The sequence below is a fragment of the Eschrichtius robustus genome, chromosome 2 (assembly GCF_028021215.1).
Source record: "Eschrichtius robustus isolate mEscRob2 chromosome 2, mEscRob2.pri, whole genome shotgun sequence".
Taxonomy (NCBI): Eukaryota; Metazoa; Chordata; class Mammalia; order Artiodactyla; family Eschrichtiidae; genus Eschrichtius; species Eschrichtius robustus.
Window position 1 is genome coordinate 152,491,883 of NC_090825.1, and position 27,456 is coordinate 152,519,338.

General features: G+C 41.9%; 1 long non-coding RNA gene across 4 annotated transcripts in view; it reads left to right on the plus strand.

The window, feature by feature from the left end:
* Window positions 1-27,456, plus strand: part of LOC137759772 (uncharacterized) — a 63,459-nt gene that overhangs the window by 15,268 nt on the left and 20,735 nt on the right. For 3 of the 4 annotated variants that reach the window (XR_011073149.1, XR_011073151.1, XR_011073152.1), the window contains exon 3: window positions 15,711-15,801. This is a non-coding gene — a long non-coding RNA (uncharacterized lncRNA). Of the gene's footprint in view, window positions 1-15,710; window positions 15,802-21,455; window positions 24,297-27,456 lie in introns of those variants that run through there. The other variant, XR_011073150.1, reaches the window with a different exon arrangement.

The window sequence follows — 27,456 nt, forward strand, 5'->3', positions numbered from 1 at the left end:
GGTGGTAGGGACAACATGAGAAAGGGCAGAAGGAAGAATGGATTTTGAGAAGGACCTGATATCTTACATGATGAGAGCAGCGTTTCACAATCTCTGTCCTGCAGAACACTGGTTTTAGATGATGCTGATGTAGTTACAAGACAGAAGCATTTGGGAAGAGCGGTACTCTACATCCCGACATGAAATTCAAGTTTCACTTTGTTACATTACATACTCTGAAAAGTTTTGGAGGAAGGAATTGATTTCATTTTTTTAATTCAGTCTTACAGTTACTTGAGAAACCTATATTCAGCTGATGGGACTGTATTTTGTGAAAGGCCAATCGGAGAAATGCTGAGATGGAGCTTAAGATATTTCTGTGTTGGGACAGGCATGTGATTATTTTTCTTATAATTCTTTACTGTTTGTCCTAACAATTGTTACTTTGCAGGATTTTTTTTTTTTTTTACATCTTTATTGGAGTATAATTGCTTTACAGTGTTGTGTTAGTTTCTGCTGTGTAACAAAGTGTATCGGCTGTATGTATACATATATCCTCAGGTTTCAGTTTTAAGCCTTCTGTTTTTACCTGAGTCATTGGGCCTCTTAGAAAGCTCAACAATTCTGGGGTCTTCATCTCTTATGTAGTTTCCAGAAGCTCCTGGCACTTACCAGTATTTCCTCTTGATTGTTTTCCTCCGACTTCAAACTTCTTACGATTATGAGCTGATTGTTTTCTCAGCCTCTAGTGTCAAAACCAGCCACCTCGCTCATCTTCATTGTCTCAGTTACAAGGTGCAATATTTCCCACGTTTATATGTGTCAAAATATAAGTCAGGGATTGATACATAGTATGTGCTTAATAACAATTGTATTTCCTTTTTTTCTTTGTTCAAAGGTATCCAAACACTGGCCAAGTTCTTAAATTGAAAGTAGAGTGATCTAATTTATTCAGCTCATCCAACCATCAATATTGAATATTTGTCTTTTTTTCTTACACATACTTCTTGTATTCCAGTAGTGACATTCTAGAGCACAGTGAGCACATGTATAACTTATTACTGCATTACTACCTTGGCTATTCCTTGACCAAAATTTACTTCATACAACTGACAGCCTAATTAACCTACTAGAGTTTTTTTTTAATGTATGCATACAAACAATAAACACCAGTTGCATTGCTAATAACTGAATTTTTACATCTCTATGCACCCATGTATCCAACACCAGGTCAAGGTATTATAAAATATTTGTAACACCCTACAAGGTTCTCTGTTACTTCTTTCTGTTCCATACTCCCCCAGGGCAACACCCAAGCTGACCTCTATCACCATATATGACATACATGGAATCACACAGTGTGTATTCTTTGGTATCTGGCCTTTGGTTACATATCATTATATCAGTAGTTTATTCTTTTATTGTGTTTTCTTGATTTTTTAAACCTAGACATTCATACAGTGTCAAAGTACCACTGATTTCTTAATATTATTATGCTGACCTCCATCTTCAGAGGCTTTCCACAGTCTTCCATCTGTCTTTCCACCTACTTTCTCTTCCGTCTAATGATGTTTCATTTAACCAACCTCAGTCAGCCTTTCCCCCATATTCCCCAACACGTAGCACTCCTGTGTTCAGCCAGTTTTGTTCCCTATTCCATAAGCCCTTTGTGCCATTGCTGACACTGTGCCTGTTCCCTGCCCGGAAGGCCTGTTCCCTACCCTCTATATACTTGTTCAAGACTCAATTTAAATGCTGCCTGTTCTAAGAAGTCTTCTCAGAAGAAGCCAGTGCTTTTTGGAATCCTTCTTTAATGAAATCCCATAGCAAGTGTCATCTGTCCTCCCTGATCTGGTAATTAATTATCCATTGTTCCTATCATATAGTGTTTGTTTTTCTCATGTGCTGTTATTATTTATTGAAGCAGATTATAGTGACTTGAACCAGGAACTGGGTCATTTTCCTCTTCATTTTAGTGCAAGTTTCTGTGATATGAAGTTAAACTCCTTTTCCCTCACTTCCCATTCACCCTCAGCACTTGTTAAACACGAAGTACAAGTGAAACTTATCGGTTTTTGTGGTCCTTGGTTCTGGTCCCTAGGTCTAAGCTGCACTTCTGTAGTGCTAATTTGACTGATTTCTTATTGTCACATAACTCAGGAATTAACTAAATCATTACAAATTTAGATACATATAAGATATTATAAGAAAACCAGTGGATGTCACAAGTTTAGGCCTGGGGGAGAGTGTTGTATGAGTCCTAGTTTGGTGGGGCTCACACTGCATGATCGCGCCTTCCAGTATTCCATTGTAAGTAAGAAAGAGGTATGCAAATATATGCTTAATACTTAACAGTGTTGAGAAAAAAGAGAGGAGAGAAAGGGATGACAGGTACTTTGAGGGCTTTTTGGAATTCATGAACAATTACGATTGGATGGGGAAAAAGAAAAACCGAGGGCTAACCTCCCGCAAGTGAGCTCAGGAAAGAGAGAAGGGCTCATCTGGTATGCAGGTAGAGAGGTTTGACCTACAGAATCTTAGAAAACGTCAACAATCTGAGCAGTGATAGCAAGAGGCAAACTAAAGGGATAACAGAAGTCTGCAAAAGTCTCGCACAAAGAGCTTTGGCATGGTGTTCATCATCTAGCTAATCCTAACATGCAGACATTTATGAGAGTAAAGTCAGGTCTTTGCCAGAGTGGGTTCCTTATTTGGGCAACTGGGTCAAATGAAGAAAGGCAAATGTAGACTGCCAGAGTAAATAAGGAGAGGAAAAACAAAAAGAACGAGGCCTATCATTCATCAGTGGTTTCCCCCCAATATTCTTAGCCTCCACCTTATCTCCATCTTACTGGTAACACAGGAACTAGACTGAACAATCAGGTAAAAGGTCTCTACAGAAACTGAGGTAATATAGAAAATAAGAAAATAAAACATAAAATTGTAGATTTTCTTCCTAGGGGTAATTGAGATGATAGTTGAATAATAACATAAGATCAGGTGAAGTCTAAAGACATTTTAGAAAAGCTGGATAAAGCAAGAAAACATCTGTTCACTGGCATCTGAATGTTAGAGAGACACCAAGACATGTGGGCCAAGTTTGGAGAGAAGGGAAACACAGACGCAAGCCTGACATTTGGTGCAGCTTTTCTCCTTGGGGCATTTACTGATTCAAATCTTACAGCCTAGGAGCTGAAAAGCCAAGGAGTTCAAAAGACTCTAACCACAGAAGCCAAACGGCAAGAGCTCAAGCTAAAGGCAACAACTAATGGAATGACAAGCTAAGTGTATCTTTAGTCTCACAGGGCTGCGGAAACCATTACATTTAAAGCCTAACAAATACATGGGTAGTTGGGAATAGGGAGAATCCAAACGCTCATATGGTAATCCCAAAGGGCAACACCCATAGAGGAAGGACAAGACAGAAATAGAGCAACCTTCACACAGACTGAAAAACAGCTTTGAATGAGCTCAAACTGAGAATGGACTAAGGTTTCCAGTCCCTATAGTAACTGTCTGCTGTGGACAAAAGGAAATCTTTTCAAGAGAACGATAACAACATCCAGAATGTGGAGGTATCTTTATAGTTTCCTAAAATAAGTTAAGCCCAATTTTAATATAAAAAATAATTGGACATACCAGGAAAAAGACTAAATGATCAAAAGCTCAAAAAAAAAAAAATTAAAAAATTAAAAAAAAACAGAACAAGAAAGAAAGAAGACAATATAAATAGACAGAGGAGGACAAGAGTTACCAGGCGTTGGTTAAAAAAAAACAAAACAACTATGATTAAACAAAAAAAATAGACACATGGCAAATAAGCATATGAAAAGATGCTACACATTCCATGTCATCAGGGAATTTTAAATTAGAACAATAGTGAGATACCACTACACACCTATTCAAATGGCTAAAATCCAAATACTGAAATCCCAAAGTTGTTGACGATGCAGAACAACTGGAATTCTCATTTGTTGCTAGCAGGATACTTGGCAGTTTCTTACAGAACTAAACATACTTTTACCATACAGTGATCTAGTAATCATGTTCTTTGGTATTTACCCATAGGAACTGAAAAGTTATGTCCCCATAAAAACCTGCACATGGATGTTTATAACAGTTTCTTTCATAATTGCCAAAACTTGAAATCAACCAAGATGTTTTTCAATAGGTGAATGGATAAACAAGCTATTGTATATCCGTACAAAGGAATAGCATTCAGCACTAAAAAGAAAAGGCTATGAAGCCATGAAAAGACATGGAAGAAGCTTAAATGCATATTGCTAAGTGAAAAAAAGCCAATCTGCAAAGGCTACATGCATATTATATGATTGCAGCTATATGAAATTTAGGAAAAGGCAAAAGTGTGGAGACAATCAAAAGATCAGTGGTTGCCAGAGGTTGTGGGGAGGGAGAAAAGGATGGGTGAAGCCCGGAATTGTAAAGGCAGAGAAACTCCTGTGTATGGTTCTGTAATGGTGGATACAGGTTATTGCACATTTGTCAAAAATCATATAATGTACAAAACAAAGAGTGAAGTATAAAGTAAAGCATGGACATTAGTTAGTAATAATGTATCAATATTGGTTCATTAACTATAACAAATATATTATGCTAATGTAAGAAGTTAATAATAGGGCAAACTGGGTTGAGAGGTAAGGAAGTATGAGAACTCTGTCCTTTCTGCTTAATTTTTCTGTAAGCCAGAAACAGCTCCAAAATAGTCTATTAATTTAAAAAACAAATGTAGAACTGCATACAAAACTTGCGCGTAAATCCAACCACAGCAGCATTATTCATAAGAGCCCCAAACAGGAAATAACCCAAATGGCCATTTACTGTGAATGATCAATGAAACACAGTAATATCCACACCATGGAATATTATTCAGCCATAAAAAGAAATCAAGTACTGATACATGCTACAACATGCATGAACCTTGAAAACATGCTAAGTAATTGTATGATTCCATTTGTATGCAATGTCCAGACTAGGCAAATCTGTAGAGACAAAGTATATTAGTGGCTGCCTAGGGTTCGGAGAAGTGGGGGAGTGAGTGACTTATAGTAGATTATTTTTTTTGGGGGGGGTGGATGAAAGTTTTACAATTGATTGTGGTGGTAGATGCATAACACATTAAATTGTACACTTTAAATAATATGGAAAGTAAATTATATCTCAATGAAACTATTATTTAAAATTATGATTTTACAGAAATTCAGTCCTTAACTATTATGTATCTATCTGTCTGTCTGTCTGTCTATCTATCTATCTATCTCTCTATCTGTCTATCTATCCATCTATCTATCTATCTCTCTGTCTGTCTATCTATCTATCTATCTGTGTGTCTTATCTATCTCTCTATCTCTCTGTCTATCTCTATCTATCTATGTCTCTATCTATCTATCTCTCTATCTCTCTCTCTTCTCTGTCTATCTATCTATCTGCCTATCTATCCCTCTCTCTCTCTCTCTATCTCCCTATCTGTCTCTATCTATCTGTCTCTCTGTTTATCTATCTCTCTATGTATCTCTCTATGTATCTATCTATCTATCTGTCTATATATCTCTATCTCTCTATCATCTATCTGTCTATCTATCTATCATCTCTCTATCTATGTATCTATGTATCTATCTATATCTACCTGTCTACCCATCTATCCTTATGTATTGAACAGTAACAATGGCTTATAAGTCACTTCCCTACATTATTTTATCCTTCCAAAACTCTTGAGAGGTCAATAGGCCATAGGAAAAGCACTGAGTTCACTGGAACACTTGAAGGTTGAATTAACTGTTTGTGATCACTCAATCAGTAAATGGTGATGCAGGGAATTCCACGCACATCTTCTCTGTCCTCCTTTCCTCCTTCCCTCCCTCCTACTTGCTGACTCTATTCCAGCCACATTATTTACTAATTCTTCCCTGAGGACACTGGCATCCTTCCTCTGGGCCTTGCAGAGGTTATTCCCATGATCTGGAATGCTTTTCCCTCAGACGTCTGACTCATCTGCCTCCCTCTAGACTGTTCAAATTCCACTTTCCCAGTAAGACTTATCCTGTCTACCGTTTAAGTTGAAAGCCTTGCTCCTCTCTGCCCACAATCTCACCTCACCATATACTGCTTAATCTCCATAGCATTTATTCCTGGCGAACCTACCAGATAATGTACATGGGTTTCTGTTCTCCCCTCCAACTGGAAGATAGGCTGCACAGACTCAGGAATTTTGCCATTATTAAACCTAGTGGAGGCCCAGCAGAGCTCTAGGGTCAGCCAGAACTGGGCACAATTATAACTCTCGTGATTTGATATTTTAGTGGGTTAGCTCAGAGCCAAGCCAGTTATTAAAGAGGATCTTTTCTGCTATTTTAAGCAGCATGGTACATTTGAGGTCAACTTAAGTTTTCAATAATTACAGAGCAGGTATGAACTCTTCCTTTGTTTCTCCAGACACATGAACCTGGATGCCAAATCCATCCTCTCTGGGTGTAGTGGGAATGTATGAAGATGACTGGCCTAAGTCTCAATTGAATAAAAAGATTCCCCAAAAGACATTTCAGCATTTTCGAAAAGTTCAGTCATAAAGTGTGGTTCTTTATCACACATCAGGGATTATCTAGCCTCCAGTGTGGTTTTTTTTTTTTTTTTTGCAGTAAAAATGTGTCATTTTATATTTTAAATTTGCATTATGAAAATAAGTCTGTACACGAAGTAATACATATTTAATGAATATGAATCATGTAAATTTGGTCATGGTATTTAAGGTTGGCTTTGGCTTTGAAGTATTTTTAAATTCATAGAAAATATTGAACTTCTTCTTTTTTTTTTTTTTTTTTAAAGATTTTTATTGATTGATTGCTATGTTGGGTCTTCGTTTCTGTGCTAGGGCTTTCTCCAGTTGCGGCAAGCAGGGGCCACTCCTCATCGCGGTGCGCGGGCCTCTCACCGTCGCGGCCTCTCTCGTCGCGGAGCACAGGCTCCAGACGCGCAGGCTCAGCAGTTGTGGCTCACGGGCCCAGTTGCTCCGCGGCATGTGGGATCCTCCCAGACCAGGGCACGAACCCGTGTCCCCTGCATTAGCAGGCAGATTCCCGACCACTGCGCCACCAGGGAAGCCCAAAATATTGAACTTCTAATAAAATAAATAAAACATTGTAATAATTGATATTAACAATCAACTTCAAAATTTCTTTGTCTGCATTTTCTGTTCAATTTTAAAAGAGAAGTCACTTTCAGTAGTGTTCCAAAGTGAGTGGATTGCACCTTCTATGATGTGAAAAAAGATCCGATTGCCATTAGCTGTTCTTAAGTGCTGAACATAACTGAGAGAAATTGTAACAAGACACTCTCTGTCACTGGCAGGAAGCCCATCTCCATCCTTTGCGGGGGCAGTCCCGAGCTCATGTTTTAACGGACGCGACTGCAAACCGTGGTTCTCACGTGACTTTCTGAAGAGCCCCCGCAGCAGGCCCAGGTACCTTGAGTGGACTAAGTCTCACTTTATGGCAATGGCATCAGATGGTGGCTACAGAAGGTTGCTGACGTCCCTGTGTGCTCTGACAGGCTCTGCAGACCGGGGGACGAAAGGACCAAGGAACTCTGACCGCCCTCGGGAATCCCAAGTGACTGGAGGGACACTGCGTCAGGGCCCCAGGCAGTGTCGCCCACTGTTCCGGAGGCGGGCGGAGGCTCCGCAGCCTCATTTGGTCCAGACCCTTCCAGTATTTAAAATTATTGTCAAGATGCTGCATTAACTCAGGCAGGTCTACAAAGGCGTCCCAAGCAGCAAACATGTCTGTGATGAAATTGTCAATGAAAGAGATTTGGGATTTGGGGATGCTGCAGGTATTTCTGTCAAAAACTGCCATCACCACAGGCAAGTCCTGTCGCTTCTCTTCATCAGTCTGAGAAAAACATTCTTCTGAGACACGTGCGGCCCACTCAATGCACTGCTCCAGGGGTCGGTAGGGATTGGACACATCAGCACACTTAATCAGTCAGGGTGAGTCACCCCAACTCTCCCTCCTCTGGACCTTAGTTCCTCCTGATTGTCACTAGTTACACTGAAAACAGATTTCAGGAGTCAGCACGTGCAGCCATAATGTGTGCCTAATTCCACATCCCAGTCACTGGGACACAAAATTTTGGTGTCTTAAGTCTGGCTCCCACATCACCACTCACATATGTCAGTTCTTCCTCTACAGCTGAGTCAGTGAGTAAAGACACATAAACAGAAGTAGATTAATACGAACAAGGTTTTATTGACATATATATATGTACATAAAGCTGGGAAAGAGAAAGGCCCATTGAGGCAAATGCATAGGGGGAGAGGAAGCATCTGAAAACAGCAGTGGGCATCCTGCCAGTTCCAAGTCTAGGGAAAACTTGGGTCCGCCAAGTTAACAGTCAAGCCAGGGATGGCACGGTGGATGATACAGGCAGCTGTCTTCCATTCTCCTAACTGGAGCTTCTCAAGTCTGGTGTAGTTCTGAAGTGGGCTCATATGCTCCTCACCCTCCAGCACACACACACACACACACAGACACACAGACACACACACACACACACACACACTTGCACACCCCTGAGGTGTGGTCCTCCGGCTTGCTGTAGGAAGAGAGGAGGTTAAGTTTCACTTCAAGGGGCTGAGCCACTTTCCAGTGAGGCAAAGTCCATTCATGGTGACACACAGTTTGCAGAATAAGATCTGCTCTTCATTTGTTGAGTTTCTTCATAGAAGAAAGGAATTCGCTGGTGGCTCCTATGAAGCCCTGGGCAGGTTATGAGGCTGCCAGACTCCTGTGAGCACAGGCACAGCTGCCCTGACCAGGGGCCTGCAAACACAATGCTGGCTCGTCTAAGTCAGAGGGGTGTCCTGACTTGGGGACCCCAGTGTTCTTACTGAGAGTGGAGGTTCCTCTCTAAGTATGGATGGTGCTGTCCCCCATGGCACCACCTGGGTTTTGACCAGGGGGGGCCTCAGGTGCTTTGTATGAATGTGGCACCAGAAGTGTATCCAGTCACAGCAGGTGTGGTGCTGTCCCCCATGCCCCCTCCCCCCCGTTCTCTGCACAGATGGGTTCCAAGTCTGATGGCAGTTATTGACACAGGGCCTCCCAGCACCGGTGAGATGTTGTGCCCTCCATCCGCACCACCTGTGTGTTGGCCAGGTGGGTCCCAGTTGTAAGCGGGAATAGCAGGTCCTCCAATCATGGGCATGATGTTGTTCCCTCCTAGACGACCACCACCTAGATTGTGGGCAGGTGGGCCCCTTGTGCTTGGAAATAAGGTAGAACTAGAAGTGTGTTGAAACCCACGGGTGATAACCACACTTGCAACTGCAACAGATGTGGTGTGCTCTGTTAGAAGGTGGAAACTGACATGTTCCTTGACACAGATTTCTTCTCCTTGGTGATGGAACTTTTAAATGTAGATTTTCTACGTCCAGATGGGCCCTGTGTGCAGTGACGGCAAGTGGAAACTCTAGGGCCTCCCATCGTGGGGATGGTGTTGTCCCCTGCCATCACTGTACCACCTGTATTCAGCCCAGGTAGGCCCCAGGTATTTGGATTTAAGGTGGAATCAGGTATGTTCCCAAATGCTGGGATAGTGCCTGCCCCTCCTAGTGCAGCAGCCTTGCCGTGGTCAGGTAGATGGCAGGTTGTCTGGCCCAAAGTAGGAACAGAAGCGGTGCTGGGTGCCCCACTTAGTCCTGCCTCAAAGTTAAGTGGTCTGGATGCCTGTGAGTGAGTGAGGCCTGGGGCTGACACACCGACCCCAAGGCTCCCACCGGCCGTAGGGGCTGCAGGTCCCATGAACAGGGGGCCCGGTGTGGTGTCGGCAAAGAGCGAGCCACTGTCCCCAGCACTGGGCATCCTGGTGGCAAGCCCAAAGCCAGTAGCAATGGACACAGCCCTGGGGAGAATGCCTGGGTTGTCGCCGAAGGCCGGCTGCGTGTTGCTGGTGGTGGCGAATAGGGAAGCTGGCGAAGCTGCCGGCATGATGCTGACTTGCGGTGGCTAGGCTGCAGGGGCGACTAGGACTTTATCTTGTGCTGAGGCTGCTGGGTTTCCCAATAGAAAATTATCGTTAGGCCTCTGCCCATCGTTGGCCCCCAATGTGGCCTGAGACGGGAGACCTGGGTCCAAGGAAGCTTGAAGTGTTGGTCTATCTGTTGGCCGGCGTTGCAGGTAAATGAGTCGAGTCATGGGCTGAGGCATTGCTACCACTGGGTGGTGTGTTCCCAGAACTAGGAACAGCCCTGTGAAATGTCTATTGGTTCTGCCTGGAGACAGGGGCAGACTGGAAAATGACAGCCTGGGAAGGAGGTGTGGTGTCCATAGGTACAGTGTCAGAGCTGCTGCCTGCTGAAGCATTGGTGACGGCCGAAGCCGTAACTGGGGGGCTGGGGAAAACAGGAGCCGGATGGAAAATGACAGCCTGGGAAGGAGGTGTGGTGTCCATAGGTACAGTGTCAGAGCTGCTGCCTGCTGAAGCATTGGTGACGGCCGAAGCCATAACTGTGGGGCTGGGGAAAACAGGAGCCGAATGGAAAATGACAGCCTGAGAAGGAGGTGTGGTGTCCATAGGTACAGTGTCAGAGCTGCTGCCTGCTGAAGCATTGGTGACGGCCGAAGCTGTAAATGGGGGGCTGGGGAAAGCAGGAGCCGAATGGAAAATGACAGCCTGGGAAGGAGGTGTAGTGTCCATAGGTACAGTGTCAGAGCTGCTGCCTGCTGAAGCACCGGTGACGGCCGAAGTCGTAAATGGGGGGCTGGGGAAAACAGGACCTGAAGCCATAAATGGGGGGCTGGGGAAAACAGGACCTGAAGCCGTAAATGGGCGGCTGGAGAAAACAGGAGCACCAGGGAGAGAGCCCCTCTGCTGCCCATCAGAGGTCCCAAATATGGGCTGAGGGTTGGTTTGGGGGCCAAAGGGATGGTTAAAAATTGGGGTGGCGCAGGGGACCATCGGCACAGGTAGAGTGATGGACACTGGTATCCCTGTAAGGTGCCTCTGCTCCACCCTGAAACCTGGGGGAGACCTAACAATGACAGCTTGGGAAGGGGCAGTAGTGTCCGTGTAGACACTAGGCTGCAAGGTCAAACTTCCAGATGCCGTGACCATGCTGGTGGAAGGGATTGCCACAGAAGTCATCGGCTGCCCAGTTACAATAGGGGGATCGATGGTAGGGGCTGGAAGAGGGGTAGGTGAGTATAAAGGAGGGGTAGGATCTACACAGATGGGTGTTGGGGGTTCTTTTTCATGGGACGGTGTCTGGACCTTCCTTATATTCTTGGGGATCTTTTTCCAGTGACACTGAATGTTCTTCTCCAAGGTGCCTGGGTTTTTGGCAGCAGCTAAGCACGGAAGCTTAGGAGGAGGGGGCAGCTCACCTCGATCCCACGTCAGTGCCTCGTTCCCCGACGCGGGCGACCTCAGCCTTGGCAGCGGCAGAAAAAGCGGCAGGGGAATCTTCCGCTTCCAGGGCCTACTGCTGGTAGATAGCAGGGAAGAGGAGCTTCTTGTTGGGATGCGTGAAGACTCTTCACGCTGCAGCTCCTTCCCAGACATCAGTGAGCCTGGTGATTTGGGCCGGTGGTCTTCACCCAGCACTGTTTTTGTTGGCTTCTCCAGCAGCAGGGAGCAGCATGCGGTTGGGGCAGAGGACACCATGGCATGGGATGGGACCTTCACCTCCCTCTTCTCACCTCCTTCCCAGGCTGTCATTTTCCATTCTGCCCCTGTTTTCCCCAGCCCCCGTCTCCTCAGTGGGAGGTGACTGGATGGTACCAGCTTCCTGACGTTGACTCCCTGCTCAGGGCAGATGGCAGGCGCTGGAGCAGCAGGGTGGTCCCGGTCAGATGTGGCAGCCTCCCAGGAAGGCAAAACCAGCGGGTGACAGCCCACCGGGGCCCCACGGCGGGGCGGGCGGCGGGGCGGGCGGTGGGGCCGGCGGCGGTGGTGGAGCCAGGTACGAAATTTGCATAGTAAATTGCCCATGTAGGACCGGTTGTGCGCCAAGCGATCCGAGAACAGAGTGTGAAACTGGGAGAGCTTCTCCTTAGCTTCACCTCCTCTCAAGGTCTAGCACGCACTGGACACTGGATGGCTCAGCCTGGCGCTTGTGCCATGTCCATTGTACTCGTCACAGAGAAAGGGTGGGTGGGGCAGGGGGTGGGGCGGGGGGCGCATGCAAGCCCAGCCCGTGGAGAAAGCCCGGCCCAAGGGCAAAGGGCGGGGCCCCATAGCCCGACCCCTTCTGGACTTTCTAGTGGCTGGGACTTCTCGCTGTGGGCGACAGGTGTTTGGCACCGGATGGGCCACTATGCGGAGACTGTTGGGGACTGTGGAAGCCTTCTCCTGCAGAGCTCACCCTGCCTGGGCACCGGCTCTGCAGGCCCCTCAGCCCTGCGTATGTATCGGCCAGCCCTTCCCCCACAAGGGTCCCAGGGGCCAGAGCCTGTTCAGAGCTGAGTGCAGGAGGCACCCAGAGCTTGCCAGGCTGTGGCCCGCCTCCTCCAGGGACCTCCCCAGCTTCTCTGCGAGGCCTGATGACGGGAGCACCTTCTCCAGGGCTGCTCAGCTGCCAGCATCACCATGAGCCAGGTGGCGAAGGTTTCTGAGCAGGGGATGCAGAGCCCTGACCCGACTGGGTGCTGCACCCCACGATGTCCCTTCCTGGCAGATAGGTTCTTTGTTCACTTCTTTTTCGAAATTTGGTAAAACAACATATAAACCTTCGACTGTTCTTCAGGGTATACAGATGGTAGTGGCTTAGCCGGGATTCGAAGCAAGCCTGTGTGATTCCAGAGCTCGTGCTCTGGACTGTGGCGCCTCCTTATCATGTATGCTTCATGTGTTACTTTTTTTTTTTTTTTTCTTGTGGCCCTTATGGTACTTAGCCCTAAGTGCCATACGTGTGATGAACACATACACTGCCCTGTAGGAGGTCTTCTTTTGTTCAACGCATGAATTGCTCATCCACCACACTGGGTTCTAGTCTCAGAAGATACAGGTCAGGGAGCACCAGTTGTCAGCATAGCAGCGTCCCACATTTCTAATTGAGGCTTGCAGCCCAGATTTTCCCTTTGGTCTAGTTTGAAGGATCCAGATACGTAAAGCTTATATTCTAGATAAATCATGGGCTATCCGGAAAGAAATTCACCAGTAAGTTATTCCAGTTTCTCTGGCCTTCCTGGAGTATATCCAGTAAGGCATATCTCATTCATGTCTGGAAAGCAAATATATCATTTATTGCAACTTCATCGTGGAGCGACGTATTGGTTTAAAGTACGATCAACACAATTTGGTCATTGTGAGTATGCCAGCTGGGTCCACTGTTTACTACACATATGTAACTCTAGCGATTCTTATGCCCAAGAGAGGAGACATACTCTTGGGTGTCTAGGGCAAGGGAAACATGTGTTGTTATTCAGGAGCTGGAAGCTTCAGCATGACAGGAAAGAATTGAAAAATCCTGGTCTACACATCACTTTACCTTGTTTGAAACTTGTTTCTTTGGCTTGCTTCATTGGAGTGTTTTCTCTCTCCTGGGGCTGACATTGTGTGTTCTGTATCACGCATGTGACATGTAGAAGTTTCAGAACCCAGAGTCATATAGATGAGTAAAAATTTATTTATATATTTTAGTTTAAAATCTATTGAAAATAACACTGGGCATAGTTCATATATTCCAAAATTAGTTTGACCCTCTGCCCATGAGATTCTTTTTATGATATGTGACAGCTAATTTGGACTTCCATCCCCAATAAACTTTGAGGTTTGAGGACACAAAAGGTTTTGCTCAGACCTAAATTCTGTCTGAAAAAAAGGGGTAAATATTATAAGCCCTTTCTAACCTCTCCAGGAGCAGAAATGATTTACAGCTGTGGCATTGAACCATAATTCCTTGATCTCATTTGAGAAGAGTTCAGTAAGAAACAATGTCCTGATTTTTGTTTGTTTTGTTTGTTCCCTGTTTTCTTGTCTTGCTTACCAACAATCCATTGTAATTCATGAGTTTGTATGGCAGCAGGCTGAGTGTTCCCTGGAGCTCATTAAATGAACTTTTGTTCCTAAAATGATTTTTGTCTCCTTGTTTCAGCCCCTCTTCTTTCCTCTGCCCTTGACTATAACCAGAGCTCAGCAAAAGCTGACTGGCTTTGTGCAGACCCTACTTAGGGGAGTCTTTTCTTAATTATTTTATTCATGGCTCCTCCATTTCATTGTTTGCCTTCTCAAAATGTGTTGAAATCTTTCTGTGGTTGATGACTTCCACAATGTCTTGGCTTTTATTGGTTGCTTAATTTTGGTATTTCTACAGTTTTATTTAAACATGGTTTCAGGAGGAACAGAAAGTAAAGGTTTCCTAGTCTGCCATCTTGCGCTGAAAATCCCTGTTGATTTTAGCATCCAGTGTTCCCATGGGAAAAAACCCAACCTTGGCATTAATAGATGTAACACTCAAGATTTCAGCTTTTCTTGAGCAATCACTAAGGATTTAATATGTGGTCATTTCTAATGGGAAAATACTAGCTATCTCATGGAGTTGATTTGAGGATTAAATTAGATAATGAACATGAAAATGCTTTATAAGGTTTAAAAATCTATAAAAATGTTTTGTGTTATTATTTGATTTGTTGCTATTTCAACTTTAGCTGACAGTTGTTTATGACCTTGCTTATGTGAGAAAATGCCTTCTGGTTTATTGTTTTGAAAGCCAGAATATATTTTTCAATAGCTGAATGGAAATGGCATCATTTGTGAAGGTTAAGGGTGAAGGCATAAATGTTTCTTGACACCTATCACTTTACAATGTTTTCAGGAACTAATTGACTCATGTATTCCTCTTCCAAATTTTGCTGAGGACCTCCTACCAGCCAGATGCCTTCCATCAGGTGTTGGAAAGCATTTTCTGGATTTTAAATGTCTTAGGCTTTGTGGGCCATATACAGTTTCTGTAGCTTCTCCTCCCTTTTTTTCTTCAACAGCCTTTCGAAACGTGAGAACCATTATTAGCTCACAGTCACACAGATCCAGGCTGAGCGCCTGATTTGATTTGTGGCCAGTATTTGCCGATCCCGGCTCTGCGTCCTCACTGAGGAGGAGGCGCATTTTTGAGTAAATCACTTCTTTGAATCAACTGTTGGTCTTCTGGGGCTTGTCCTTATTCTCCTACAGTCTCTAATCAACATGGCATCCAGAGAGATCCTATTAAAACAGGTCAGATCATGTCACCCAAGTCTCTTCAATGGCTTCTTCACAGGAAAAGCAAAGTCCTCAAAGTGCCTCCACAGCCCTAGAAATCTGGGCCTCTGTTTCCTCTCTGACTGTTTCCTTCTCCTCTCCGCTTTGCTCCCTCTGTTTTCCACACACTGACATCCTTTCTGCTCCTTGGATACTCCAAACCCACTCTTGCCTCATTGCCCTTCCATCTGACTGTTCCCTATGCTTGTACTATTCACTTCCCAGATATGCACCTTGCTCCCTCTCACAACCTTAAGTTCCCTCTGAAATTTTATCTTCCCCAGAAAGCCCTCATTGATCACTTACTTTCAGATCGCAGCCTCCTCCTACCAGCTAACAATCTCCATCTCCCTTCCCTGCTTGCTGTTTTTCTCCAGCACTTACCTGATATACTAGTTATTCTACCCATTTATTTAATTTTTATTTACATATTTAAACTTATGATTTTATATTTGCTTCTTTACTTTTGTCTCTCCCCTCAGCTCGAGAGAGGCTATATTCATCTGTGTTGATCACTGCTGTGTTTCCTGAACATGCCTATAAAACATACTGAAGAAGGGTGCCTGAAATTTGGTAAGGGATCAATCAATTTTCTTGGCTGAATGAAGAAATATGTTCATAAATTAATGAACAAACCTCTGGGGTTTCTGAATTAAGGACTAATGGGAAGAGGAAGGCAAATGGTTGGGACAGGGTACTGCAAGAAGTAGTATTTGGAGTACTCTGATAGTTATCCTAATAGATACGATATTGTTCATTTAAGTAGTTTTAATGAGAGAGCTGGGAACTAGGGACACACAGCATCAAGAGTTTTATAATGCATTCTGTAGAGTTCTTTTTAAGTGTGTACAAATATCATTGAAAATATATGCATGCATATACACCTCTGTTACTTTATTTAGTGCTTTACAAGAGCCCCTCAGTGAAGGGGTAGTAGCAACTATCAGTATCCTTCCTTTATGATGAGCTTAATTTATTCAAAGTTACATCATAATTTATTGGTAACTGAGAAACTAGACTTAGTTATTGAATAGACCCTCCCTAGAAACCTATGACATTAATAAAACCAACAAAAATTTGTTCAGTTTCCAATGACACACACACTACAGACTCAATTATGGGCCATCCATTTTAATGAAGGGAAGACGTGATTTAACAAATACAGAGCAAACGGAATATTAAGTTTTGTCCTCCGTTAATATTAGTAACGGATAAAGTAGGCTCCAGCACCTTCAAGATAGCTTGAGACCATCATCTCTGTGTCATGGGCAGGGGGATGTTCAGCCAGGATGTCTTTCTCTGTCACTGAGAAAAATTTCCATAGTATATAATGATACTTACTGAAACAGATATGGGGCATTTGGGTAATTAGGAATCCGTTAGCATATTTTTCCGGAAGCCTTGACTACAAAATGAAGATAGCAGATTTGGACACTGTCAGCTATGAAGAAGTTGTTTGGGTATTCATCTTTATGCCAAATGAAATAAGCTTATTTCATCTCTGCAGCTTCCCATATACCATTTTCCAACCTCTGTTTTGTGTTTGCAAAGACTTTTAGAAATTAAAAATCAAGTTAAAAAGTGAGTGACAACTTAAATGGTATATGGAATATTTTGCTGACTTACAGGAGCATGTAGAATTAAATATGACCCAGTTCAAATGTTAATTTTATTTTAATATGTATGTTGGGGTGGAGTCTTCAAGGTGCCAGAAAACAAGAATTCACCCATCCTGTTTAGAACTGCAGCACACACACACCTTCAGTTACCAGTTCTGTTCATTCCACAGAATCATCTTGAGAACACATACTGTTTTTTATGTACCTGGTATACATCTCAATTAGTTTGAAGAATTTCGCAGATACCTGTTAATATGTAGTTCTCCAATTCCAATCTTGCCACGTCCTGTACCAGTGACACAGCACATAGGAATTTTATTTCTCTTTCTTTCTCTGGGTTGTTCAGAACCCAACGAAAGAACAATGGAATGGCATCAAAGAGATCAGCGTTCTTGACCCAGATTTACCATAAAATAATTGTGTCCTCTTGGGAAAATTATAGTTATTCTAGGCCCCTTTCCTTTTCTTTACTTTGACAGAGCTGCACTAGAAGACCCCAAATAACATTGCACTCTTTCAGTCGTAGCTTAGATGTGATTGGTTTTCTGAAACAAATGAAGACAATGACACCTGAAGCTGTGCAACATCTCTGTAACTATGTTTTCTTAGAGTTGCCTCCATTGTACAGATGATAAGATGGCTGAGCACAGAAGCAGATGTTTTGACCAGAGGTTCCGGAGTAAATGGAGCTAAACCACAAGTTTCCTTCTTTCCTGACGCTCACTTAGCCACAACATAGGCTTCTGAATATTAAGCTGTAAAGCATATTATCAGCATAGTTTAAAAGAAGCTGTTCTTCTAGGATTTCCAATTAATAGCAGGAGGTTTTGAAATTCTTAAAAGATCATCTAATTTTGTGAGAATTACAGCTCTATTTTCCTGTCAAGCAAGTTGTATTAGTGCCAGACAATCATCTGAGCTTCTGGATGCTTCTCTGAACCTCTTGAATTTTTCTTCTTGCTACTTGAAATTCATGCCAGATAAGCCTTTTTATAGAGAGTATGTACAGACTTGTCTATTTTCATCTAAGAAAGCGATGCAGTGAGTCAGGATGGGGGTTAAGCCCTCATTCTCAGAGTGGTATTGAGCTCCTGGTGAAATATAATCATCATTTCCTCAGAATAGAAAAGCAGTTATCTCAAGTTTTTAATGCCATTAACTATTTATACATTTATTTATAATACATATATTTATTGTACCTATGAGGTGTGTTCTCTTCGGGAAGTACAAAGCTATTTGAGACATAGGTTGTTCACTTTTTTGTTTTCCCACAAATACTGTGACCCTTTGAGCGGGAAGGTCTATATTTTACTAACATCTAGAACAAGCAGCTAACACGGTGTCTAAGATGTAGTCAATAAATATGAAATAGATAAATGAACACATTTTTAAGGAAAGGCCAGGACATGAACAAATAGAAAATTTTCCTGTTCAGTCACAAAGCCACAACAGACATAAAAATGATACAGACAACAAGTGCTACGGTCATTCAAAGAAGGCATAGAACAGATACAACAAGGATCTCCTCTATGGCACAGGGAACTATACTCAATATTTTGTAATAACTTCTAAGGGAAAAGAATCTGAAAACGGAATCACTGTGCTGTACACCTGAAACTGACACGACATTATAAATCAACTATACTTCAATTAAAAAACAAACAAACAGACAGCAGCAACAACAAAAAACCAAAGAGGTCGTAGAAGTTCTTATGAGATTCCATAAGAGAAGAGAAGCCAAATGAGGACAGGAGAGAAGGCTTTTGAATCAGTTCAGAGGAGAAGTCACAGAGGAACTAGTCTTTGACCTGAACTTGAGATTAAGGTTAAGATGAATTAATTTTAATTAATTAAGATTGCAACACAGGGATATTACAGATAAAGGTAATCACATAAACTTACTATACTGAAACTTGCAGAGGTTATGAGTGTTGTTCAAGATCCCAAAGCAAGTGCATTGTGGAATCAGAATTTTAAGTGAGGCCTAATGAACTGAAAACAAACACAAAAACAAGCCCTTCCTGTGATAACCACGTTGCCTTTGAAGTCATTTTTTTTGGTGGGTTGGTAGAAACTGGTTCCAGTGTTTTGCACAACTGTACAGTGTTTCTTGCAGGAATGACTAGTTCTGTCCCCCCGCGGCCCCCCACCCCCGAGTTGATCCTCAAAGTTTCCTTTAGAATGGACTTGCTAAAACGCAGACATGCAAGTATTCATGATACCTGTGTCCAATCATTTCTCCTGCCATTGCCTACTTCACTTCTGGATTATGTGAACAATTCACTGTCTTCATTTATGCTTTTCCCTCCTCCGAGAATTCCTTTCTCCCTATGGGGCACCTGGGAAACCCACTTCATTTTTCAAAACTCAATTTACATATTATGTCTTTTGTGCACTCTTCTTTTTAGTGTTGTGATCACACGCTCCTTTTTGCTACCCTTGCACTTCTGCATGCCTGATTGTTGCACTCGCTACACTGTATTGTGATTGTATTTTTTACATATCTCTGTGTTCTCCTGGGCAACATTCCTTGGGGCCAGGGACTACCTTTTTTCATCTATTGATGCTGCCTTAGCATGTTACTTGTTGTGAAGTAGTTAGTTATAAAAATGAGATTTGATTAAATTGAAAATTGTTATGTACATATTACTTATTATCACTTTACAGATATAACAGGAAAAAATATTAATGTTGGTGCTCAAAGTTCACTTCTAGTAAATGGTGGTGGTACTTGACTTTACTTATATTATTTTCCCCACTATTTTATATCTTTCTACCTGATATCTCTTCTTTATTTCCATCTATGTTTCTTTATTACTAAACCAAGAAAAACAGGGATAAGAGTAGGGCTAGGCCATACTTGGCTGGAATAGTAAAGAAATTGTGTGGGGTTTTGGTGAGAAAATCCTGAAGCATACAGGTCTGCATCTTCCCTTTGAGGCATGTGGAGGGGTCTGCTTCTAAAGAGTTTTATTAGCAACTAATCAAGATGCTTTTGCACAAGGCTCCTGATTAGCTGTTGGTATACTGAGAGTGAATCAGAGTTAGCGTAGTTTCTGATTTCTTTTACATTGTCAATGTGGATGATCATGTTTTACTGCTGGAGGTGTGGTGGTGGGGAGTGAGGGAATGTTCCTTTCCTGCTCCTGATGTCTCAGTCCCGTCAAGAGAGCTCTTAGGGTCATTTCAGCCCTGCTTCTTTACTGACTCTGCCCCAAGGTGATCAAGTGACTTATATAGAAAGCTTGAAAAGAATTAAGTGAGCATGCTTGCCTTGACTAATTCTGTTCTCTCCCTTGAGAGTGTGAGTGAGTGTCTACTGTTTGTCTCATTCTGTGTATTACGAGTTAATAAATCTGCCCAATTCTGGGGTTCCGTTATGTGATCATTGAGTTCAAACTGGATTCTCAAGCCAGAGTTATCCACAGTAACAGGAATATTCGGCCCTCCATCTTTCCTCTTTTATCTTATTTCCTAATTTATTCCAAACCAAATGGAATTAAGGCATTGTACTTGCTGGAAGGTAATGAAAAGACCCTAACATTTGGTGCATTACCTGGGAACACTGAGAAATAAAAAGAAAGGAGCAGACATTTTGGAGAGGAAAATGTCCATGTGGAAAATATTTTGGTACTGCCAAGGAAGGTAGTCTAGTGCCTTGGTCTTTAATGTATGGTGGGAAGTTGAGACCTTTGACTGTTTGAAAATATTTAGGTTTGTGCAGTAAACTGCTGAAGCCTAGAAAAGGTTTAATGCATGCTGTATAAGTGTCCTCCGTGCTTGCTAGGAGACTAATAAACTTGGAGGCTTAACACAATAGAAATTTACTATCTCACAGTTGGAGAGGCCAGAAGTGTGATATCAAGGTGTCAGCAAGGCTGCTCTCCCTACAGATGCTCTACGGGAGATTCTATCCCTGCCTCTTTCAGCTTCTGGTGGTTGCCAGCTTCCTTGGCTTGAGGCCACATCACTCAGTTTTTGTCTCTGTCTTCACATCACCCCCTTTCTGTGTCTGTATCTTCTCTTTTGTCTGTCTCAAATGTCCCTCTGCCCTTCTTGTATAATAAGGACAATTGTCATTCTATTTAGGACCCATCCAGATAATATAGGATGGAAATCCCATCTCAAGATCCTTAATGACATTTGCAAAACCTTTTTTTTCAAACGAGGTAACAGTCAAGGATTAGGACATGGGTATATCCTTTTGGGGGCCACCATCCATCCCACTATACCAGCCATAAGATACTTTGATTTTGGCTGATGGCTGCAGCTTATGGCGTGGGAGAGTGGCTGTTTCTTTAGAGCCACTTAAGTAAAAGTCTGACATAAAGAAAAGGGGCGTTAGGGAGTTGCAGGTGACTGAGCAATACCTGGAGCGGAATGAATAAGGCACCTGGAGGGTCTTTAGTATACAGAGACCTTTACCTGGCACTTGACTTGAGAGTGTGCAGGAGTTTACAGGGCAGGAAAGTCTCAGGCAGCCGTCCACCTTGCCTTACTCTTCAGGTACAGTTTTTCCCAAGCAGGCTTGACCGAGACAAAGACTCAATTGTAAGGAAAACCTGTTTTGTAGAACTTGTCGGCATTGACACATATGGTCTACCGTAGGCTCAAGTGACTCCCTGTACATGTGGACCCAAGCTGACACTGGATTTGTCAATTATGTTGGAGAAAGAAATGTTCTCTTAAAGCCCTTTGGTCTACGCAGTTCCATAGCAGGAGGCAGTGAAAATGGCCATGGCGGCATAGGACTATCAAATCTACGCATCAGAACTGGAGGTGTAATGTCACTCGACAGAAGCCATAATCAGTTCAGTACTGCAGTGTGAACCACAAGGTCATCAATGAGGAAGGATAACTCAAGAGTCCACGTGTGACAGATGCTCAGGGCTGTGCACTGCACATGGCAAATTCATAGTGACAAATCAACGTCAGGCTAAAAGATTCCTCCTGGTTCGAAGTTGGCAGGTCAGAAATTCCAAATAAATGGCATAGACTAATGGACATCCTAGTGAGGCTAAAACGAAAGAGACTTTATCTTTCTCTCAAATGCCATTGAGTTTCTGCTATGTTCTTTGGTCGAATTCTGTACTGGATTCTGGGAACAAAAATGTGCCTAGTTTCACTCTTCTAGGAATGGGGGATTGGCTTGCTTTTGAGATTGTTTTTAAATTTTGGGGATAGTGCTGTAAAATCAAATTGTATCTTAGGAACTCTTTAGACTCTTTAAAAGCATGGTTCATGAGAGACTTGATAAACTGATAAAACAGCCAAGGCCCTAAGAGACCCACACCCGTGTCAGTGACAGAAGTCCAAGCTACAGATACTGAAGGAGCCCTCAGTCCCATTCAGGCAGTTAAAGCCCTGCCACTGAGAATGAACCGAATGTACATTTGGGAGGATTGTTTATGGACATTTAGGACTTTGGATTTTTAACCCACAGTAACAAGGACACTTGATTTCAAAATTGGGCTTTAATACTTTGGGACCTTAATTCATAAGAGCGTTTAATGTGTGCCCTTTTAATTTCTCTGTGAAGAATTTGATACTGGCAAAGGTGTACTTTCAAATTTGCAACATTTCTATGATTTCTGAATTGTATTACTGGATGCTTTTATGTATTTAACCTCAGTGTGTCATTTAACCTCATCAGCTTTCTGTGGTTAGCTGTGCTGTGGATGGCTGGTAGAACAAAAAGTTGTTTCTGATCATTGGATATGAGTAGCCCTGGAGTTAATTTAAATTAATGCAATTTCTCACCCATATCAGAGACTTCTGGGATGAAACTCTAAGTCGTCCACCAGCAGTTCCCGGAGGCCACTCAAATGAGTAGCCCCATAAAAGTGTGAGCAGGACTGTCCTGATAAAGGTCTATTCTTTTTCCTGAAGGGAGAGCGATATTCCCTTAATTACAGGCTTAAAGGCATAGTTGAGTGGATTAAGTGATTGAAAAAACCAGGGAAGCATTAGTGACAATTTCCCTTCTCGTTCCTAATGGTACCTCCATGTGAAGGGAATTTGATTAGTATAACTTTTAACTTCCCTGCTCTTCTATTCACTGACACTGGCTGGGTGAGGTGACCTACTTGACTGGCAAAGTTAGGAAGAATAACTGGCCATGCTTTGCTAAGCTCTTCTTTCCTTCATCTTGGGAGTGAGTCTGGTGATAGAGAGACAAAAGTTCTCTGCTCCACTGTGGACACGCCCCTTTCACATGGGTTTGCCTGGAACCAACTTGCTGCAACAAAGTGTGTAAGTCTGGATAATTCTGGAATTCAGTTGACAGACTCACTTGGCTGTCTCATGAAGCCCCTTTTTCCAACATGGGCTCTAACAGTAAAAAGTGACATAATGTGTGGGCTCCAGTGCAAAATGAAACTATAGTGCCTCTTGTTCAAACTGCAAAGAAAAAGTGTTGTTGAAAGTATTTGCACTGGGGTGCATAGTGTCCTCCCCAAATTCATGTTCACCTGGAACCTGTGAATGTGCCCAAGTAAATTCTTTTTTCAGATAGAATCGAGATAAGATGACATCATACTAGATTAAGGTGAGCCCTAAATGGGTTCGATGGGTTGTTCTCTCTTCTCTTTTTCATATATGTCATCTTTTTCAGCAGAAGTGTTTGGCTAATATTGGGAAGTAACACGAGTAAGAAAGGATATGATAAGATTCCTTGGACATTCTTGTTTCTTAAAAAACAACTGCTTTCTTTCTGTGTTAGAAGTAAGTTCAGATTCAGATGGAAAGCATGGCCTCCCGGAGCTGTTAACACCTTCACTTAGTCTTGGATGTGACCAGTAGCACAAAATTCTGGTGGAACTCAGTAAGACTCCAAATGGGTACCAAATAAGCATGTCATGGAAAGCACACCATAAGCAGGGTGAAAACTAGATGTGAATGGGGCAGCAGGAATGGTGGCAGACACACATATTTCACATGTCTCCTCTGCTCATGCATATATTTTATTGTCCCATAAATTTACTTACAAAACGTAAGTTCAAAGATAAAATCATTAAGAATTTCAAGACAGCAATAGCAGAGCAAAGCAAGCAAGCGTGGGGCCCTTCTGAGCATGGTTCATGCGGGCCTTGATCAACTGGTAAAAGAGTCAGGGCTCTGATATGCCCACACCATGTCAGTGACAGAAGTCCAAGCTAGAGATATTGAAGGAGCCCTCAATGCCACTCAGGCACTGAAAGCCCTGTCACTGAGAATGAACCAAAATGTAAATTTAGGAGGATAATTTATGGACATTTAGGACTTTGGATTTTTAACCCACAATAACAAGAAAACTTCATTTCAAAAGAAAGTGTGAGGTCTTCAAGTTTGCTTTGGTTATTGAGGGTCCTTTGTGGTTCCATATCAATTTTGGAGTCGTTTCTTCTATTTCTGCAAAAATAGGGGATTTTGATAGGCATTGCATTAAATCTGTAGATAGCTCTGTTTAATATGGACATTTTAACAATAGTTCATGAACATGAGATGTCCTTCCATTTATTTATGTCTTCCTTAATTTCTTTCACTAACACTGTAGTTTTCAGTGTACAAGTCTTTCATGTCTTTGGTTAAGCTTATTTGTAAGTATTTTATTCTTTTTGATGCTATTGTAAATGGAATTGTTCTCCTAATTTCTTTTTCGGATTGTTCATTGCTAATGTGCAGAAATGCAAGTGATGCGTATATGTTGATTTCATATTCTGCAAACAAACTTTGCTAAGTTGTTTTATTAGTTCTAATAAATTTTTTGTGAAATATTTAGCATTTTCTACATCTTTTTCAATAGTTTCCCTGTCAGCCTAAGTGTATCCTTCCATCTAGGGGACATTTTGACCTCCATCTTAGGCTTTCATGTTAATTCTCAACTTATTCAGAGTCTTAGTTGGTTAGTGTTCTCCTTATTGTTTGCTACTTTGGAGAATCCAACAAAATGTTCTACTCAAGGTGAGACCTGTTTTCTCTTCCACCTCTGAACCTGAATATCACTTATTACTTACTTCATTCTCTTAGAACTTAGCATTCGAAGTTTCAATGGTGATCTTTCTTAAAGGAGGTCAATATGCTCACCGAATTCAAGACCTCTGGTGAGTTGTGTCAAGTGTGTAGGAATCATATTAACTTGTTGGCTGTTAGCACCCCTGGAAACATTTCTAAAGTGGCATTTGAGCTTGATATTCAGGTTTATTGGACACCGCATTAAAGAGTTTAACAGAATAAGAGTAGGCTGGTCTTTCCTAAAGCAGAGTTTATCCAAGGGTGACCTTGTAGCCACCTGCATCAGGCTCATCCCCGTTGAGTCATTGAGTGCCCTCAACCCCCCTAAACTGTAAACTCCTTATAGACAAGAATTATGTTTTATAGCTCTTGTTCCCCTTCCCTATACCTAAACATGCCTGGAATAGAAGGTGCCTCTACGAACAGGTGTTGCTTTATTTTAAACTACATTAAGTACATGTATATGTTCATTTCCCTGTGGGAAAGGAGGCTACATTCCACAGGATTCAAATATCAAGCCTTTAAACTTCCTTGAACCCATAGATATATAAATAGTTGCATAACTATCCTCCCTCTAAACAACTCTAAGATGATCATATCAAAATATGGTCATTAATTGTTTTTCATTGCAAACAGATAATAAGCAAAGTGAAAGGAACTTCTTCCACCAAAGTAAAGGCCAAAGTTCAAAAAGTCAAATGAATATGGGATTTGTTACTATTCTAAATAGTAAAGAACACTGAGAAGAAATATCACAGTGCTGGTTGCTATTATCATCTTTTCATTTTCCATTCCAGTTGTTTATATTATCTTCATGGGATTTCACTGAAGTTATCAAGGTTTTTTAATAGTCAAATTAAAAAACGAAATCCCTTGAAATGCCAATACAAAGAAAAATGAGTCAGAACATGAAAAAATGTTTTAGACAAGTTGACAACATATATTCTTTGCTCATTTCTCTTTTTGAGACAAGTTCCATTTTATTCACACCCACATGTACAATAGACTGAATAAAATACAACCCCATCACTCGATGGTGATAAAAAAAGGAAAGACAAGCTGGTTCCAGAAAATTCCTCTATTTATTCCTAGTGTCTTGTTGCATCTGGCAAAAAAGAGCATTTTGAAATATTCTCTAAAGTTTTGTATTGTATTTTATAATCATTTGCTTATTTATCTCAATGTAAATATTAAAAACGCATGAGAAATATTTTAACATTTGGCACTTGACTATTCCTATCTATTTCCTTAATGTTTCCTTTGCCTCGTATGACGATCTTTTGGGATAGACAGCACATACCACTCTTCCCCAGACTCTACAGCCCCATACACATGCAAAATAGCTCGTGCGGATGTGTTAACATACACTTGGTTGAGGCAGGAAGGCTGTAGAATACATCGTTTTTACACCTCAACGTTTTAAGTGTTTTTGGAAAGTAACCCTAGTTTGAGTGGAAGATCCATCGATTTATCAAATGCATTTCAGGTATACCTAGGTATGTCCAGTCAAATGGTAAGGCTATGTTACTGGGAGACTATTTACATGAGCAAGTGAAAAGACATCAGTGAAAGAATATATTATAACCAAGAGTCAGATATAATATGTCAGTCAAATAGAATGTAGATCCCAGAAACATAGCCACACATATAAGGACAACTGATTTTTCAACAGAGCTGCAAAACCAATTTTGAGGAGAAAGGATAGTCTTCTTGCAAATGGTGCTGGAAGCATATAGCACACGGATATAGTGCCTAGATAGCCATATGCAAAAGTATGACCTTTGATCCCTACTTCACACCATATAAAGAATAAGCTAAATGTAGATCAAAACATAAATCTCTAAAACTTGGACAAAATCTTTTTGACCTTGGGTTAAGCAAAGATTTCCTAGAGATGACACCAAAAACAAGATCCATAAATGAAAAAAAGTGATAAATTGGGTTTCATCTTTGGAAGCCATTATTAATAAAAGAAAAGCCACAGGTTGAAAGAAAATATTTACAAATTATATACCTGAAAAGACTTGTGTCTCTAACACGTATAGAACTCTCAAAACTCAGTAATCAGAAAAATTTTTTTAAATTAACAATATGGGTAAAAATATTTAAAAAGAGATCCTGCCAAGGAGGTGTACGGATGCAAATAAGCACATGAAGTTGCTCAATGTAATGAATTATTATCTAAATGAAAATGAAAGCCCCAGGAGATGCCACTACACACCTATTGAATGGCTAAAATTAGAAAAGTCCAAGCACACCAAGTACTGGTGAGGCAGTGTAGGAACTGGAAGTCTTTTGCACTGCTAGTGGGAAGGAAAATGGTACAGTCACTTCAGTCAACAGTTTGGCTGTTTCTTTATAAGTTGAACATACACCTACCATATGATCCAGCCTTTCTGCACCTAGATATTTATGCAAGAAAAAGAAAGCATATGTGCATACAAAGACTTGTACGTGGATCATCATAGCATGTTTATTTTTAATAGAATTGTAACAACCTCGAGCACCCATCAACAGGCGAATGAATAAACATACTGTGGTATACTCATACAGTGAAACACTACTCAGCAAGACAAAGTGATCAACTATTGATACCCACAAAAATATGAGTTACTCT